The sequence below is a fragment of the Colossoma macropomum genome, unplaced genomic scaffold (assembly GCF_904425465.1).
Source record: "Colossoma macropomum unplaced genomic scaffold, Colossoma_macropomum, whole genome shotgun sequence".
Lineage (NCBI taxonomy): Eukaryota > Metazoa > Chordata > Actinopteri > Characiformes > Serrasalmidae > Colossoma > Colossoma macropomum.
In genome coordinates, this window is record NW_023495255.1 from 1 (window position 1) to 18685 (window position 18685).

An 18685-nucleotide genomic window follows, 5' to 3' on the forward strand; every position below is an offset into this window, starting at 1 on the left:
GACATTAAGAAAAACAAGCATTTGCTTTTCTAAGTATTTACTTTAATAAAGTCACATGAAATCTGTTTAATCTCTTATTATCTGCCTTGTGAGTGAATTCTTTGGTTTTGAAGGTAACTTGTTCAAGAACTGCAAACTTTTTCAACACATGGTCAAAGCTATGCAGAGTCAGCATGTTTTGAAGTGTTTAAATCTCATAAAGACAGTTTACTTTTAATGTATAATAACGATTTTGGCTTCCATATTGATTAAAATGGTGTGTAATGTATAAATGACAGTGACCCATTAATACATAGATCCAGTGTATGATCTAGATCAGTGTTTCGTAATCGTGGTCCTGGAGACCCCTGCCTGCCCCCTGTTCCTGCTTTATCACACCCATCATCATGTATCATGTGTTGATTAGTTGATCAGGTGTGTTGTGAACATATGTTTATGAACTTTTAGGTAGATTTCAGTTTTATGGAATGAGGAATGTTGTAGATTAAAACAGTGATGACTGCAGATGAGATATTTAGATAAATAATGATTTTAAGAATAGAAAATAAACACAGAGAAAATGTTTTAATGAGGTTTACAGTCCATTTTTGATATTTTCATGTAAGCTGTTGAAAATGCTCTGTTCATAATGAAAATGTTTATGTCTCATTGTTATGTACGAATGACTTTATTCTAGATCAAAGATTAAAAGTCATAAATAAAAACTCATAAACCTGTTTTTGGTCCAGTCACATTTAAAACACAAAAGCTGATATTTTGTTGATCATATTTCAACATCATAACAAATGATGTATCGGCTTGTCCACTTCATACAAACTGCGGAGCTGTAGGGAGAGTTTAGGGGCAGAACAGTGATTTGTGCTTTGGTGAATGTGAGCTTGATGTGTGACAGTGGTGTGTATTTAACAGCTCTTACTGATCACAAGAGCTACAACAACCACATTTACCCAAAATAATTAATTAATATTTTCTTAAATAATTACATATAATCCTTTTTCACAGATGAAAAACAACCCTCCGCCTCCAATTAATCATTAATACATAAACTTAATTAAGTTATCAAAAGCAGTCTATGATGTCTAACATTTAAAGTGCGATTATCTGTCACTGTCTGTCCAACTTAAAAAGTCTAAAAACATTTTTTTATGAACTCAGTTTGAAAGAAAAGATGTTGCTGGAATGACTTTTCTTGCTCTTTTATCTGAAATGAAAAAAAAATCTCCAAACCTCTGACACGATGAAACACCTTCTAACACTAATGACTGTTTCTCTTTAAGCTGCAGTCACTTTTAAAATATGCTTACTAAACGCACAGCCAATGAAACAGTGTATTATAGTGGTGTTTCTGATTTCTGTCTGAAAGAGGAATCAAACCCAGTTTTCCTGGGATCCGTTACTCTCTCCATGCACTCCTAACAACAACTCCATGAATGACAGAAACCTTGGACTGGACAGAATGTAATGGCATCATCTTGTGGTTTAAGAAAATAATTGATTTTTTACTCTATTAGTCCAACTATGGACGTTTTAAAAACTACAGAATAAAACAGAAATATTCAGGCCTCTGTGTATCAGCAATATTTAATACCAATAAACCTGTAGCCAAGAGTTGCCATGTACCAGGACATCATATTTCCAGAAACTGACAACTAATAAAGGCCTTTAGGGTCATTAACATAAATTGTGCATGTAAAAATGAGCTGTACTCTGTACTGAACAGCTACAAGGTGGAGCTGCAAGGTAGGAGTTTCTAATAGATCAGGTGTGTTAAATCTGAGGTTTTGTAAATAATGATAAATGTCAGTGTAAAATAATGTTATTAAGAAATATGAAAGTTTTTACAGTATAATACATAACAGTGCATAACTGTAAGCTATAAAAATCAGAAAAAATATAGCCTCAAGCAGAAATACATGGGGTCCAAGCACTAATCAGCTCAGTGAGTTCAGTGAGTGAAGATAATGGACGTCAGTCAGACCTCACAAAAATATCAGACCTCATATGTCATGATTATTGTTATCAGGGTCTTTCAATGAGGATATTTTTCAAGTTTTTATAGATTGAGCTTTGGACCCGGTACACTAAACTGCAGACTTTGAACAAATAACATCCAAAATACCCAAAGTCTACAAATTTCCAACAACAGTGTTTTTGACTGATTGGTGCAAGTGTGAAGTATCTTTATGAGGGGCATTCCAATACTCATTATCATAGCAGGCAGGCAAGAGAAGATTCAGATCCATAGTCAGAAAACCAAGGAGAGTAACAGGGTCAAAACCAGAGAAATCCAAACACAAGAAACAGACTCAGAACTCAGGCAGCAACACAGAGACTTCACAAACAAACAAAGGAGTATAGCAGTTTTAATGAGTCCAGAATCAGATGCAGGCATGAGTAGTGAGAAGGAGAGTCCATGCAGAGTAACCCCATAGAGGGGGAGACATGACAGAAGCCCTTATTCACAAACCACTGTTAATGCTATCATAACTCTTTGTAACTGGGTGCCAAAGCTTTGCAAGCATATTTTAATAAAGAACCATAAGTGTGTGGATGATTATGAAGCAGATTGTGATGATGTCAGAGGCCAGGACACATCACCAAGACAGTCTAAGACATTACACCTCATTAGAGAAAGACATTGTAAGCAGGGTGTAAAGAGTACTGAAAATCCCAACTCAAGTATGAGTACTACTGTTACTGTAGTGATAATTTACTCGAGTACAAGTAAAAGTATTAGTAAATAAAATTACTCAAGTAAGAGTAAATAAGTAGTTTGTTGAAAAACTACTTTAGTTTCCTTTTGTGTATGTCCACTGTCACAACTTGAAAATATTTCTGAGCTGACTTGGCTACATCACTGGAAATAATCTGTACAGAAAAACACCAAAGCAAAACATGAAAATATATGGGGAAAAAGTTCTGAGAGCTGAGACTGTTCACAGTCTGCTCTGCTAGAGCACATTTACACACCTTTCTGTGAACTTTGTAAGGAACAAGGTTTACATTACACTGCATGTGTTTCATGGTTAGATGATTATATAAAACGTCCTAGGTTATCTGTTTCCAATAAAGTATTTTAGAATCCCTGAAAGACGGTGCAGAGATTGTTACTGTTTAATTAAGTTCATTTAAAATAAAAAAAACAGTCAAAATTATATTTAGATTGCTTAATTAATAATGTAATTTTAGTGAGAGTCCTGCTGCCCCTCAGCTCCCTGGACTCTAGCTAACGTTAATAGGTGTGAACCTCTACAGACAGTAAACACATTCACAGCCTTCACACTGTATATTTTCACTGATATCTTTTCAGAAAGTTTCTATCGTTAAAATCAGTGGCAACATCAGCAACTTACCCAGCTTTGATTTTACTGTAATACATTTCAGTAGTAATCATGCTGATCATACAGATTCAGACATTATTACTGCATTTCACAGCTAAACAGCTAAACAGCCTCTCATAGTTAGAGACAAACACCAAGGCGAGAGAGAGAGGGAGAGAGACAAACAGAGAGAGAGAGAGGAAGAGAGAAAAAGAAGAGAGAGAGAGGAAGAGAGACAGAGAGAGAGAGAGGAAGAGAGAAAGGAAGAGAGAGAGAGGAAGAGAGAGAGAGAGAGAGAGAGAGAGAGAGAGAGAGAGAGAGAGGGGAAAAAAGAAAGGAAGAGAGAGAGGAAGAGAGAAAGGAAAAGAGAGAGAGAAAGAGAGAGAGGAAAAGAGAGAGAGAGAGAGAGAGGACGGGGAGGTGGGGAGAGATCAGATCAGGCCAGTCAGCTTAAAGAATGACAGCGCGTCAGAATCACTGTCCAGAGTTTATAAAGATCCTGTATTAGACTACATTTCTTGTCTCACAGCCGTAGACGACCGTTTATCTACAAAACAGCAGATAAACTATAAACGGGTAAACTGCAGGCTGTGGGTGACACCCGTTAACTGCTGACAGGCACTTGTAATAAAATATACGCAACAGATTTCAAGTTTAATAAACCAAAGCATTGTAACAAGGTACCTGTTTAGTTCACATCAGCTAGCTCGGTTAACGCTGCCTCGGTCAAGTTGAGTTGTGAGAGTGGATCTCAGCAGGTTTCATGTTTGGCCGCTGATAATAACGCTGTTTTCTTGAGTTCATGTGAAAATTAATAGAGATGACCGTTTGGATGTGCTGGTTTAGTTCTCCTCTGTCCTTCTCCACTAAACTGGACATCTCTGTAGTGTTTTTCCTGTCGTAGCTGCTGTTTTTTGATTCGTGAACGTTTTAAATTTAACCTCGCTTCGTTCGTTTTGGTGTTTGAGCTGATACAGTCATAATTTATTTTTACTTTGTAACGTTATGAATATTAAAGTAGCGAAGTAAAAGTATTTCATTAAAAATTTACTCAAGAATAAGAGTAGAAGTACTATGATTTAACTCTACTCCAAAAAGTACTGTTGCAGGGAAAAGTGTACTCAATTTCAGTAATGAGAGTAAATGTTATTCGTTACTTACACCTTTACACTGTAAAGGAAAGTTCAGTAACATAAAAACATAATGAGAACTATCCTCAAACTTTCACCCTAGACAAGCACACATAGTGCCGGTAATGACTGGCTGATCTTCTAATGATGTAGTTACTGGGGTTGGACGGTGATGTTTTGATGGGTGTTGTGGGTTATCCAGCTTCTTGGTAGGGTTAATGAGTCTACTAGGCTTTCATTGACTTTGTCTAACCTGCAACCCAATCACTAAATACTATGGTAGAGCTGACTAGAATATGGAACTACATGGCAAAGAAATCAGGCAAAATAAACAAAAGCAGATAAGAAATTAAAGTTCATTTAACTTTTACAGAAGCAATGCTGTCAATAGTGCACTAACTGGATCAGTTAAAGTGTTTGCTAAAAGGCTATCTAGAGGGGAATATGGCAGTAACTAAGTGAAATATGATGGTAACTGAGATAAATATTTCAGTATCTGAGTTAAACATGTGAGTGTCTGAGTGAAATACACTATATTTCCAAAAGTATTCACTCACTCATCCAAATCATTGAATTCAAGTGTTCCAATCACTTCCATGGCCACAGGTGTATAAAACCAAGCACCTAGGCCTGCAGACTGCTACTACAAACATTTGTGAAAGAATGTGTCACTCTCAGGAGCTCAGTGAATTCCAGCGTGGTACTGTGATAGGATGCCACCTGTGCATCCAGTCGTGAAATTTCCTCACTACTAAATATTCCACAGTCAATTGTCAGTGGTATTATAACAAAGTGGAAGTGATTGGGAATGACAGCAACTCAGCCACAAAGTGGCAGGCCACGTAAAATGACAGAGTGGGGTAAGCGGATGCTGAGGCACATAGTGTACACAGGTCGCCAACTTTCTGCAGAGTCAATCACTACAGACCTCCAAACTTCATGTGGCCTTCAGATTAGCTCAAGAACAGCGTAGAGAGCTTCATGGAACAGGTTTCCATGGCCGAGCAGCTGCATCCAAGCCTTACATCACCAAGTAAAACACAAAGCGTCGAATGCAGTGGTGTAAAGTGCCGCTACTGAACTCTAGAGCAGTGGAGACGTGTTCTCTGGACTGACGAATCACACTTCTCCGTCTGGCAATCCGATGGACGAGTCTGGGTTTGGCGGTTGCCAGGAGAACGGTACTTGTCTGACTGCATTGTGCCAAGTGTAAAGTTTGGTGGAGGGGGGATTATGGTGTGGGGTTGTTTTTCAGGAGTTGGGCTCAGCCACTTAGTTCCAGTGAAAGGAACTCTTAATGCTTCAGCAGACCAAGAGATTTTGGACAATGTCATTGTCCCAACTTTGTGGGAGCAGTTTGGGGATGGCCCCTTCCTGTTCCAACATGACTGCGCACCAGTGCACAAAGCAAGGTCCATAAAGACATGGATGAGCGAGTTTGGTGTGGAAGAACTTGGCTGGCCTGCACAGAGTCCTGACCTCAACCCGATAGAACACCTTTGGGATGAATTAAAGCGGAGACTGTGAACCAGGCCTTCTCATCAGTGTCTGACCTCCCAAATGCGCTTCTGGAAGAATGGTCAAAAATTCCCATAAACACACTCCTAAACCTTGTGGAAAGCCTTCCCAGAAGAGTTGCTGGAGCTGGAGAAGGGTCTGCAGGTCAAAGGGCGAAGTCGCTGAAGGTACAAGCTCTTGGCCGATGCTTTGGATCGGACCACAGTGGTAAGGCAGGCTTCCCACGACGCGTGGCAGCCTCTCTGGTGAGGAACGGAGGTCTTCTGCTTGGTGGTGAAGGCAGGCAGTGGCTGGAGCAGGCTCTTGATGTGGATTTCAAACAGCACTGTGTTTGCTTCTGTTTCTGTTCTTAAAATATGTTCACAGCAACCTATCATTGCCAATTAAACGCAGCTAGATGCAGTTCTTCTATAGTTTAACATTACAGTTACAACACTTTAAGATTGCTGAGTAAATGAAACAAAATGAACTAAGACACAAGACAAACAACTAACATTTAAGATCTGCAGAACTTAGCTAAAGTGCAAAAAGAGGAGAGCAGGCTTCTTTACTTGTAATTTCTTTAAGGTTACATGTTGGCTGTCTCCCTCCCTTCAGGACCAACTTTTTCTGTCTCTCTTTCTTCTTCTGTTTGTTGGCTTTAAGGAAAGAACTTTGAGAGGCGGAGCTAAGGCGGGGAAAAGGTTTTGGTTGGTTTGTTTGGTTGCATATAATGAATATGCAATTTCTTTGAATGTTGCTCAAGTGTCACTTAATCCTTTGGAGATTCTGGGTGTGGTTACACTTAAGTAAAATAAACTTAGAAGCATGCAATTTCATATATAAAACATTAATGTTTCCAAAGTGACTATTACAAATGACTATGGAGCTTATAGATTATTATACCTAAACGTATACCATAATATGGTTATATACAATTAGTTGAATCCTTAACCATTCTAGTCATATAAGAAATATGAACCACTTAGACAAAAGAATTAAATTGGTAAAAGATCATTTTAAAGTTATAAGTCACACTACTGTTTCTAAACAATGCTTTAATGAACGGTTATGTAATAAGTACAATAAGCAAGTATATTATCAACATTTCTGTAGATATGTTGGCAGAAACTCTAGAAGACTTGCAAGAGAAGCAGATATATAAGATTAAATTGTGATTACGAAACATATGGATTGCATGTTTCTCAAATAAAAGAAGAAAAATTAATAAAATTAATGAAATGAACACAGTTGCAGATGATCAAAGATCAACACAATAACCTAGATCAATGAAACAGGGTTACAATACAAGAATTAAAATAACAACTAAGTGTACAGAGTTTAGTATTAACTCCCCTTTGGCAGGGATGAATTGATTCACATCTGACAATGCAACATGTTAACAGTAACAGAGGTGTTCTTCACAGTTTGATAAGGGAAAGGCATTTGATTGATACTCGATTAAAAATCATATTGTGAATAATTTGCCAGAAAGCAGGAGCCTAGTCTTTGCACAGACCCAAGATTTACGAGACTGAAGGAACACACTTAAAAGAATCACACCGAGGGTCTGCTCACGTGAGGTCTCAGTCCCCTCACCCAGGGTTGATTGGTGGGTCATCTTGGCCTTTGTTTTAGGCTAGATGTCTCTCTTTGTGAACAGTTAACTCTAATGTCTGCAGCCACACAGGCCTCCCTAACAGAAAGTATTCACCAAAATGATATAGCTGCAATAACTCTTAGTACTTTTACTTATGATACTATGAAAAAATACATTTAAAGTCAACCTGAAATTGAAAGTGGAACTTTGCCTTCGTTAGGTCACGTTTATGTTTTTTACTTTGCTAGTTAATCTTGTTAGTTATGTCTATAGTCTCATATATATATATATATATATATATATATATATATATATATATATATATATATATATATATATATATATATATATACCTTGTATCTCCATTTTTTCAGTTTTGACATTAAAAATAAAGTAACTTTATAAGAGAAGGAAAAAACATACTTTATTTTTTAATGTAAGTCAATGGAACCAGACATTTTTTCCATGTAATTGTGGGCCATTTCTTTTGGTCCATCCATTGTGAAATTTACACATAATATAAAGGACAATAGGTAACATTGGGTAGGGGGCCTAGAAGTAGACATAAAGAAGCAACAGTAAGTTAGATAACAGCAAGAATAGAAGATATCTGGTTAAGCCTTAAAATAGTGACATGAAGAGAAGAGAAAACACAGATTTCGCAAACTTTAGGTGTTTAAGTATGTAAAATCACTTGACAGTTACCAAATCGCAGCTCAACTTATTAACCTGTTGTTCTAACTGTACCAGTCACTCGAGCCTCTCCCTCAGATTTCTGTTTGTATCCTTTAAACTTGTGTGAGAGAAGCATCTCACCTGCTCTGTGGTGTATGAGCCCATTAGCCTGCTGGCCTCCAAGCTAACACACCTCTCAGAGCATAGTTAGCTAGCTAGTTTCTGTTTTTTGATCACTCAAACACCAGTCACTCGATGTCTGTTCAGATTCAAGCCTTTATTCCTCATAGGTTAGCACATCAGCCGGAATGAACTAGTCGCCCAGCAGAGCTATTAACTTAGTCTAAGCTTGCGTGTATGTAGCTGAGCTAGGTTACTTAACTAGCTAGATAGAAACTCTAACAAGTGTACACAAGTGCCTTTCTCATATTTTGTGAGAGCAAATAGTCATCTAAAAGAGGTGACTCACTAGCCTACCAAAATTTAATATGATGGTTAGCTATGGGGGTAATTATGTTGCAAAACTTGAGAACTAAAATAAAATCTGTACTTGTATTTGTGATCTGAGAACTTGTAAAATTAAATCTATACTTGTATTTTTGATCTGAGAACTTGTAAAATTAAATCTGTACTTGTATTTTTGATGAGAGAACTTGCATGTAAAAATTTTCACTTGTAGAAATAATTCTCACAACTGTGTTTTAAATTTGAAGTCACAGAGAAAAAGTCATAAATGCCAATACCAAGATAAATACAAGTATAATTCGAGCTTGCAACCTCTTAAACATGACAGCACAACTTCAAATCTGCCCGCCTCGACTTCTGCAACACTTCTCTCAGTAGATTTGTTGCGAAACTGATTTGTGCACTTGTAGCTGCTTCACTGAGGAAGCAGAGCTTGGAAGGGGATGGGGCAGTGGGAATGAGACGTATTTCATGGCCAATCAAAGGAGCTTATTTTATTTAAAAAAGGTTTAGAATGGAACTCTGTAAGAAGGTGGATCACCAGGAACAGGGTTGGTGACCACTGCTGCCCAGTTTTTGGATATAGTATAGTTTTTATGTATACAGTATATATGTTTGTGTGTGTTCATCAGGTACAGCAGAATTCAGATATTGAAAATGCAGTGAGAAATCTTCTTAGCTGTATTACAAGGCATAGCAGCCCACAATCAGCTGGAAACATAAACAGAGCTAGTTCTGCTGGTTCCCATGGGAAGCCAGGTTGCTGCTAGTGGTTCCTCTGGGGTCAGCCAGTCATTTTGAACAAATACAGTTCAACAAGAGATGCAAAGAATTTCACAGATATAAATTATGAATTACTGTAGGTGTGTAATTTGCAGCCACAAATCTGATTTTGCAAGTACTCTTGATAAAGTAAAATCAACCCAATAAAACCTAGTACTAGTACTAACAGAAGGTATTTCTTAAAAGTTGCTGAAAAAACATGACACCATGTCAACAACTGTAGCTACATTACTACAGTAAATATTTCTTTTTAATGTTGTTTATTTTTTTCCAAAGGTCTTTTCCAGCAATCTACAGTAATCGAACAAGAACTAAAAGAAAGGCACCTGAACCTCCAAGAGTGACAAAGTTCCTAGAACTGCAGTTCTGCTTGCAAGAAGAAAATACAAACAGAAGTCCTAAAGATGAAACACTGCTATTGCAAGCAGGCTTAGGTAGAGAAAGTATAAACATTTTGATGATGCTGATCATTCTGAGGTTAGCAGTAAATGGTTATGAACAGTAAACAATATTTTTCCAAATGCAGTTTGTATTACAAAAATACATGTGCCCTTTTTACGTAATGGTTGCCTTTTTAGTTAGTGAATCAACAAATTAACCTGATTTTCCTTACAGTGAGAAATGAAACATACAGTGAAAAATGAAACATGCTGTTAAGTACTGACGATATCCACAGTATGCTCAGAAAGGCATTTTGTGAAACATTGTGGCATATTTTATCACTATAACTATAAATATTGTCATATTGCCCAGCCCTACATATTTTCTCATTGTTTTTAATCTTCAGAACACTAGAGTACTACTTGAGGAATATCCCAAGCTGCAAAATTTGCATGGTGGTTGACTTCTCCACAAAGCAGCAGGAAAGATTGTGACATTACACATTACATAGGGGAAAGAATAAATCACTGCACATTTTAAGCATGAGCATGGCAACAATACAATTTGAGTACCATTGAGATCATTGTGTGCAATCAGACACAGCTAAAGGATGCTGTGTTATGGTGCAGTTAATTCATGATTTAAGCAAGCCCTAGTAGTGCTTCTGCTTTTTGTATTACCATGCTACCACAATAAGATCCCGTTTCACATTCATCCCTACTTATAGCAGACATATCCTAAATTATTTTTCTGTAAAATATATTTTTCTTCTGGTTATTCGTCACATAACTGAAAAATGCAAAACTGGATTTCATAATAAAAAACGTCCTCTGTCCTCTTTACACTCCCACTTTTTATCATTTGTCATTGTATGAAAATCCATCCATACATAAAATTGCAACAATTTAGTTTTAATTTTACATGCAGAAACATTTTATTTTGTTAAAACTTTTGGAGCTTCTATATAGTTCCTTGGTGTAGTCAGCATGACTTATATTGCAGCTACTTACGGATGTCTCAGATGCAGTACACTCTTCTGTCTGTACCAGGATTCAAACAATCAGCCATCTGAAGTGTAGTCAGCCAATGTAGCTACTATGGTATACAGAAACCCAGAACATCCTGCCCCATTAATTCATTTGCTGCACTACACTTTGTTGTAAAAGGTGCTCATATAACATGCATTTGTGCAAAAATAGTGTTCCAACATTAAACCAATTATACTGTATTTTTTTTTCATCTCTGGTCAAGGATTCTAGATCTGTAGCAGAAGAAGTGCCAAGCTGAGAGCCAGATATTATTTGTATCGTAAGCAGATATTCACGTTAAAATAAATAAAACCACTGACAGTTTGTTACGGAATCCAGTAATAATAAGGCTAAATGTGAGTAAACTCTCAATTAATTAAGTCCTAAGCAGGTCCCAAGATGTGATATTAACTAGACAGTTTATCTTAGATCCTGGAGTACCCACTGCCCTGCACATTTTAGCGTTTGTGCTCCAACACACCCACTTCAAGTCATGAAGGGTTTGTTAAATGGGCTGATTAGTTGTATCAGGTGTTAAGAGCAGGAGAAACACTGAAATGTGCAGGGTGAGGGGTCCTCCAGGTCCAGGGTTGGGAACCACTGGTCTAATATAAATAATAGTTGGTATAATTTTGCACCTTGCCCTAACCAGTATTCCTATCCAGTATGTAGAGAGCAGTTTGCTGCTGAGATAATGCCTTACCATGCAGGTTCATGTGGAGAAACGTATTGTAAACATGCTAGTGGTATATCAACGTGACAAATGAAATTCAAATGTAGATAACATTCATTCAAGCCATAAGAAAGTGTAAATGATTTCCACAAAGATGAACAGGAATGTCACAGAAGAAAGTACATCACTACCAGTGGTTTCTGAAAGCACCGCAACGGAAAGCCATACTGTTGGCCTATCCAGTTCTGGCACAGCAGAATGTGAGTCAGCAGAGCTGCAATGCCTGAAGGTTGTTGTTGGTGAATTTATTTGTTATTTATTTTTCGGTAGAAACTTGTCTAATTTTTTTTTCCAGTGTGGAATAGGGCCGAAGTTCCACAAAGAACAGCAGTGCTGTACAGAATGGGTTTGTTACAGGAAAAAGAAACTGAACCACCATTGAATTTCAGAATGGATATAAGAGAGGATGTGGAAGATTAGGAGGGAAGAACAATCAGCTTTTATAAGGTCCCTAAAGTAGATTGGGCCAGACCACTCTACTGCAAACTGGAAAGTAAATTGAACTTTTAGATGATTTGTTCTTAAATTACCATTAAATTACCTTACTTTGAAACTATATAATCAATTGCCATGCTTGTGTAAATATTATTTACATTATTTGTCTTTTGAGCCATTTACTTTAGAAAAAAAAAATTAAAAGTTAAAGGTGATGTAGCCACTGAAGAGGGTATTAAATGCCATTTTTTTCAGCCTTGTAATGCACAAATTGCAAAGTGGATTCATCACAGATTTTGATTAGTTGTTCAAATAGTGTTCTTATAAAAAAGGTGCACTTTTCTCTGCAATAACCTGCATAATTAAAGGAGAAACAGATGTGTATCATGTTTGTCATTCTTCCTGCAGGAAATGGAACCAGCACTGTGCTTTTTGAGGGCCAAGTTGATCACCTAGTCCCTTCCACCTCTCAAGTATCTGTGCAGAGTGATTTGTTCTCGATGGCAAGGAGGATGATTGGCCACTCTTTCCTCCACGGTGGCCCTCTGCTTGCTGGTCTGAGCTCAGCAATTATCCATGTACTATTAGGTGGTTCCCCATAGACAGCAACAATCCTGCTTGAAGATGTAGTAGACACTGACATATGGGAGACATTACAGCTGGTAGGTTTGGAGTGTAATGGGATGTGCATATGCCATTTCAACCACACTCAAGCTCAATGTCTCATCTTTACACATAAGGTTATATTTATGCAACGAGCGGTTAGATGATGAGAAGAAAGATGAAGAGCTAAGTGAGGACCAGAAGGGAGATGTTAATCAGCTGGCATTTTCTTGGGACCTTCCCGGACTGACAGCAACAAACTGTACCTGGCTCTTACACAGTTTGCTTCAGCATGCTGTAAGTTTAAAAGACCAATGCTTTTCTGTTGAGAGTTAGCAAATTAAAACTGAGGCTGGTGAAGTTGGGTATAAGTATGAGTGCTAATAATGATACCTTAAAGGGAACCCTCACTGTGAAGACATGTCAAGACATGGCATTTGGTGTATGTGTCCTGTACTATTACAATATACTGTATAAACCAAGCAAAAATACTTTATTAAAAATAGACAAAATCCCTATACTAGTAAGTTACCATTTTTGTTAATAATGAACAAAACATTTATATTTGGTTTATACATCATTTTTAATAGCATTGGACTGAAGAGTCCTAAGAGTCAGGGTCCCCTTTAAACCACACCACTGCAGAGATGTGTATTTTTTCTTGCCATACCTCTTCCTTGTATTTGTCATAGTAGCTACCAGCCAGGGAATGGTGAAATATGAAATTAATTCTCTTATTGTGGCATATTTTTCTTTCACAGAAAATGTTTTGTAAATATTCTACAAGCTATAACTGTCATGTTGCGGCAGAATTTGTAAAATGATTCTCCTTAAGGCTATACAACATAGGACTCTACAAAAATGCAAAACTGCCTTAAAGCAATGCTTTAACTTTGTCTCCTTATTAATTTCTTATTAAGTGAATGACTCTGTAACCCTAGTAACTCAGACTGTACCATGTGATGAGGGGTTGTTCACCTTCTTAACCACCTATTAAAGTATGCATGTATTCAGGGAATAATGTTACAGTGTTTGTTGTATGTTCTGTTCACGTTGTATCTAGGTATTCACTCGAACCTCACAACAAATAAAGCAGCTCAGGCAGGGTCTGAAGGAGTCAATGATATGGACACTGTTGGAGGCCAGGCCAGATGTGGTACCTTTGATTTTCCCATGTCACTCAACAGCTGAATGCAATGCTCAGGTTTGCCATTCGACACTATCACTTAACCTTTATACACTTTTCCATTGATAAAAATCAGTCCATTAATGGCACTGTATAATGTATTACATTTAGGTAGTTCTAGACAACATCATCTGGCCAAGCAAGGGAAGAAACAGATAACGATGATGATGGCTTCCCAGTTGCTGTCAAATGCAGAATTGCTGGCTACCTATGGCAGTTTGTGGAGACTGGTATATTATTGTAACATTATTTGTTTTTTAAACGTTGCACATGCATTTATGAGCACACACAAAACTATACTCCAGTGTTTTAAAGCAAACTTTACATAAAGCAACCTATTTGTAAGATGTTTTGATGTGTGACTTTTAAAGTATTCTAGAAATATCTATTTTTAGTTGCATATACTATACTATGCTGGAGGGTATAGTATGCGCACCAAAAGGGGGAATTGATGTATTTCAACCTGCAAAGGACAGCAATGGGCATATGTGACACAAAGGCCCAATCCCATTTCTTATTTCTTACCCCTACCCCTTGTCAAATAAAAAAGAACATTGCTTCATTATCAGGCTACTAGCGGTGCTCTGTAGGCGACCCTGCCAGTCTGCAGTGATAGCAGAGGAGGGTAAAGTTCAGCAACCTCACTACTGGGCTTTAGTTACATCTAGGGCATCATAAGCTTTCCAGGGGGGCAATTGTTTATTATCACCCACCTCCAAAGTGTTTTGGTTTCTCCCCATTAGTTTGTATGGTTCTTGCAAAGCAGTTCTCAATTATGCATGATGTAGCTTTAATGTGCACTTTTGTATCCTTTACAGTACACCCAAGACAAATTGAAGCAGTTGGTAAAATTCTGAGTGGGCTGGGAGCTGCCCATGAAAGACATGCAAGTGGAAGCGGAAGCTCATTCATCATCATTCACCTGCTTTCATATCCTGCACTTACCTGGTCACTTCACAAGCTACAATGAGTTCTGTGATCATTTGGAAGGTTTTATTGCCTGTTATGACAGTAGGTTTGAACTGAAGTAATTATGTAGGAGAAGAAGCATCATGTGGTAAGGGGTTCTGTTTTTCACTTTGATCACTTACTCATGCATGCATGTTATCTTGGGAAGGAAAAAAGTTTAAACTGTTATGTCCATTTTTGCACTATTGCCCTTCCCCCAAATATTGCTAATGTAATAAATTATTATAATAAACAGTTATGAAATACACACTCATATGTTTAAATGTGCAACTTTTTATTTTACTTATGAAGACCTTTTTGTTATATCAATTCATGTTAAACATATTGTTGGTTCACTTGTAATCTTTTCATTGTCCAAGTTTAAAATGTTTTAGATGTTTTAAGCCTTTTAGATGTTTTAGGAACACAATTCACCTATTTAATAGCTCTTTAGACAAGTTGACCTAAAAAAAACCAACTAAACGTAACCAATGTTTTGCATGTACTGCAGTGCTGCTAAAAAATATCAGCACGAAAACTTGTTGACTCTCTCATTGGATCTACAGTAGCCTTTAGTCCAGCAAATTCATTCGATGTCAATTTCAGAGTTGGAATCACTGGGCAGAAGTCCACTGCTTTCACAGTCTATTTGTGGAATGTTCAGATTCTGTTAAATAAAATTTCAGCTTCACAACAAATATACAGAGGTGTAAGTAACAAATTACATTTACTCTCCTTACTGTAATTGAGTACAGTTTTCCCTGTCATGGTATTTTTTGGAGTAGAGTTAAATCATAGTACTTTTACTTGAGTTAATTTTTTATGAAATATATTGCAGAAAAAATCAAAGCTGGGTAAATTGCTGGTGTTGCTGCTGATTTTAACGGTAGAAATGTTCTGAACAGATATCAGTGAAAATACACAGTTTGAAGGCTGTGAATGTGTTTACTATCTGCAGGTTTACACATATTTATGTAAGCTAGAGTCCATGGAGCTGATAGGGAGCAGGACACTCACTAAAATTACATTATTAATTAAGCAATCTACTCATAATTTTGACTCAAACAATCTCTGCACCGTCTTTCAGGGATTCTAAAATACTTTATTAGAAACAGATAAACTAGGACATCTTATATTATCATCTAACCATGAAACACATGCAGTGTAATGTAAACCTTGTTCCTTACAAAGTTCACAGAAAGGTGTGTAAATGTGCTCTAGCAGAGCAGACTGTGAACAGTCTCAGCTCTCAGAATTTTAGTGTTAGTGTTTTTCTGTACAGATTATCTCTAATTATATATATATATATATATATATATATATATATATATATATATATATATATATATATATATATACATAAATGGGGGAAAAGCATTGAAGTTTAAAGTCATGCTGGTACTACTTTAAAATAAGACTACCCTTATAAATGGTTTGAAATTTATTTGTTAATGGTTATTACATTAAAAACCATTAATAAGCAGTTATAACACAGAAATAGAAAGGGCAACAGTGGCCTGTTGTTTGCCAAATAGTGAGCCCACATCAATTTTTACTGTTAAACTTCAGATCTTGTCGGATTCTAATCTTACGTTGTCGATCATTCAGCATTTGACCTGTCAGCTTCATCACATGTTTGTTGATAAGTTTAACCATTTAACCACCAATCAATATTAATAATGATGAGACGTACATTAACATCTGAAATTACCAAATTCATATTCACAAGGCCTCAGCACTATTCTGTAACTTGACATTTTCAGCATACTATCTGACATCTTCCTCATGATTGTCATAGGTATTGATATAATGCTGCCAGATGCTAATGTACACCAGGCGTGAAGGCCCTATTGTGATCACTGGGGTTGAGTGGCATCTTCTTTAGGACAGCATTCCAGGTGTCCAACATTCTGTGACCTGTTTAAAACATCCCGAGGTATTACTTACTCTGCTCCAAGACCATCATGTAGTTTCCAATGTTCACAGATTTCAGGCTTTCGTGTTTGGTTATATGTTTCTTTTCATCTCAAATGGTCTATGACCATTTGTTAATGAGTTACTAATACTTATAACCACCAAAGGGAGCCTTATTTTAAAGTGTAAAACACTTCACCATTTGTTAATGAGTTACTAACACTTGTAACTGCCAAAAGGGAGCCTTATTTTAAAGCGTAAAACACTTCACCATTTGTTCATGAGTTACTAACACGTACAACTGCCAAAAGGGAGCCTTATTTTAAAGTGTAAACACACACAATATCTTGACAACAGAAATGAGAAAAATACTTTTATTTGCACAACAAAATACAAAGTTCAAAGGAGACTGACATTTAAACTGTCATAACTAACAGTGCATAGACCTATATTATGGTAATTTACACTTTAAATAAAAAAAAAACCTTTGAAATAAACAAAATGTTACTCACTACATTCCTTAAATCAGATTCTAAATTAAATCTGACTAAATGTTTACCAAGTCTCTATCTAAAAAACAGTTTTCAGAAAAAACCTAAACAAACCAAAAATAAACCTCACATACTGCTGCATTTGAAATTTAAAACAACATGCCACCTAAACTTTTAACATAACCAAGTGCAAACAGCCATTAAACAGGCTTGCTTCACCTAATGGGGAGAAGTGTACACCCCACCTTCATGCTTTCTATTTTCTCTTTCACATCTTCATCTCCTTGAATAGCAGCCTCATACCGCTTAGCAACGGCCAGCACTGTCTCTCCACCAGGCTTCTTGGTCAGTACCTCTTCATATACCTCAGGAGCAGCAATAGCGAGCTCTCCAATTGCTGAAGTGGACACCTGTCAATGGCATGCTTCTGGAAGGCCCTGGTCATGGTCTTTGCTTTTGGTAATGTTTTAAGGATGGATTTGTAGCGGTGTACAATTTCACTTGGTGTTTGTACTAGACAGGAAAAAAACAGAGACATGTTGTAAAAGGGTTTCACTGCAGAGAAAATCATAATAGTCAATCATGCTTCAACTAAAGTTGGGCAATATGATTAGTTAGAGACAGACAAACAGGTGTCAAGTTACATCCACCAAAACAGGACTAATTTTGCCCTCTTTGCAGTCAAACATGCAGCTGAGAAATGTTTTTAAAGTATTAACAATGCCCACAATATTCCCAGAAAAGCTTATTGTGACACACTATGACATATAATGAGAATTTAAAACTTTCAGTATCCTATTCTATGTTCCAGTCATTCTTTCAACTTTTTAGTTTTTGGTCATGTAATTATAATTGCATAGCTAACTACCATCTATGACTCTATACCTCAGAAAGGCTAATAGCAACAGGCTGAATTCAGAAATCAAGACCTAAGTCTAAACCTAAAGAAAAATGTTTTTGCATGACCTATACATGCTGCCAGTGCATAGACACCTCTGTAAACATTATTTGCTGCTTACCACGCTGTCAAAACTTCTTGTGCTCTTTCTTGTGTTTCTTGGCACCCTTGCTGTGCTTCTTTTTGGATTTGTGCTTGCGTTTCTTGGGGATTGAAGATGAGGATGAGGATAAAGAGGATGAGGATGAGGACATGGATGATGTATCGGTAACACTTTCTGGTAACACTTTCTTTGAAGGGTGTCTACATGACACATTCATATCACCTTACATAAACACTTCATAACAAGTTCATGAATGCTTAAATCAACATTCATAAACTATACATGTGTTACATGATATTAATATGGACTACTATGTCATTTTACCGAAAGATGTTTTTCAAAATAAAAGTCCTCATTTTATTTATTATTTTCAGTGAAACTCCTCGTTTCTGGACTGTCAGCATAAAATGACCTGGCTTTATCCCTTTGGACAGAAAGTGTTTTGACACTTTTTACCTAGACTTTCAACTTTTTTTTTTCTCAAGCATTTGTATT